The sequence below is a fragment of the Eimeria mitis genome, genomic scaffold (genome assembly GCF_000499745.2).
Source record: "Eimeria mitis Houghton genomic scaffold, Emh_scaff6340, whole genome shotgun sequence".
Taxonomy (NCBI): domain Eukaryota; phylum Apicomplexa; class Conoidasida; order Eucoccidiorida; family Eimeriidae; genus Eimeria; species Eimeria mitis.
Genome location: NW_013574520.1, coordinates 1 through 405, shown reverse-complemented (window position 1 = coordinate 405; position 405 = coordinate 1).

Genomic DNA, 405 nt, shown 5'->3' with positions numbered 1-405 from the left:
TTTTTTTTTTTTTTTTAAGGCCTAGAGGAGCTGGGTTGTGCTATGGATGCAGAAATGGCGGCAGTGCCGCTAAACTGCAGAGAAGATGACGACGTGCAAACCACCTCAGAAGTCCTCGCATTGTAAGCGCATGCATGCATGCATGCATGCATGCATGCATGCATGAATGTATATCGTGCTGTATGCAGCAGCAGAAGCTTCTGTGTTGTATGCATGTATTTATATATGTGTGTATGCATGCAACACCCTGCTGCATGCAGCAGCAGCTCCAGCAGCTGCATGCATGCATTGTAAATTTTGCTGCATAACCAGCACCATCACTACATGCATGCATGCATGCACGCATGCATGCATGCATATATTCCGCTGCATGCATGCAGCGGAATATATATATATATATATATA